Below are 1,420 nucleotides of genomic sequence, written 5' to 3'. Positions count from 1 at the left end.
CTCCCAGCATCCTGTTCTGTTTTCTCCGCCTACCTAAGGGTTGGCCTATGAAATGGGCCTAGGCAGTTTCTTTATTAATAAGAAATCATTCCCACATCACTGTTGCATTAAAATCATGAGTCTAGAGCTGGAGAGATGGCTCAGTAGTTAAGGGAAATTACTGTTCCTGTAAAGAAGACCTGGGTTCCATTCCCACATGGCTGTTCACAATCAACCATAACTCCAGTTTCAGAATGCACAGGACATACATGCAAACAAAACATTCATACACACAAAATAATTAAACCTTAAAACAAGCAAACTCAAATCTACCCAGTACTTTCATTGAATCTTTTGATCATGACTGAGTATATAACAACAAGCTTCTGTCACTTGAAAAATATTGCTTTACAGAATTATATGACATGTTTTACCATAAACTATCAAAGTCATATTATTAATATCACCCATAGTTTCTACCAGTGCTGGAAAGCTCATGGTGGATTCTCAAGTTCCGTTGAAACTCCAAGTGTCATCATTGCACTGTTGAACCTAGTGGAACATACCTGTAACTCCAGCACTTGGGAACTAGAAACAGGAAGTTCAAGGTCATCCTTGGCTATACATCCAGTTCAAAGACAGCCTAAGGTACACAAGACCCTGTCTCAAACAAACAAATAACATTACTACCAAAAGCCAAAAGTCAACTGATAGTATGACTGAACATTTTATTTTTTAGAAAAAGGGGGTGGGGGGGAACTGTTAAAAATTGAATCAGTTAACCCTGTCTCAGGGGGAAAAAATTGAATCAGTTACCTTTCCAAATTGGGCCTGACAAAATGACTCCCACAAAGAGGGGTGTTGAGAGGGGCCTTTCTGCCCTCGATGAGTTGGTGATCCAAGAACACACCATCAACATTTGCAAGCACATTCATGGAGTGAGCTTCAAGAAGCGTGCTTCTCAGGCACTCAGAGAAATCCAGAAATTTTCCATGAAGGAAACTGGTCCTCCAGGTAGGCACATTGATATCAATCTCAATAAAGTTGCCTGGACCAGAGGTATAACACATGTTCTACCTTGTATTCAAGTACATTTGTTCAGAAACTAATGAGGATGACTCGCCTAACAAGCTCTACACATTGGTAACAAACTTGTCGGTTACCACATTCAAAACTCCACAGAGTCAATGTGGATGAGAACTAACCTGCTGAATGTCAAATAAAGGTGCAGAAGTACCAAAAAATTGAGTCAGTTAGGCCCTCCTGGGTCGTCCATGGCCAGGTGAGTGAAAGACAGGCACATGCCTTGCCTGGGTCTTCACAGCCCCATACTGACTGAAGACAACCACAGGCTTGCCCAGTGCTTTGCGTACCAGGTGGGTAGACACCATTATGGTGAGTATATAGTGGGGAAATGGTGAGGGGAGGAAGGGGGGGAGAG

The 1,420-nt window shown here is 42.1% G+C and overlaps 1 pseudogene; it reads left to right on the top strand.

Moving 5' to 3' along the window:
• Positions 1-818: 818 nt before the first annotated feature.
• Positions 819-1,183, top strand: LOC101987003 (annotated as a pseudogene).
• The last annotated feature ends 237 nt before the right edge of the window (positions 1,184-1,420 follow it).

This window comes from Microtus ochrogaster, chromosome 5, assembly GCF_000317375.1.
Source record: "Microtus ochrogaster isolate Prairie Vole_2 chromosome 5, MicOch1.0, whole genome shotgun sequence".
Taxonomy (NCBI): Eukaryota; Metazoa; Chordata; class Mammalia; order Rodentia; family Cricetidae; genus Microtus; species Microtus ochrogaster.
Note: the sequence above shows the minus strand (reverse complement) of the source record. Positions and strands in the feature narration are given on the sequence as shown.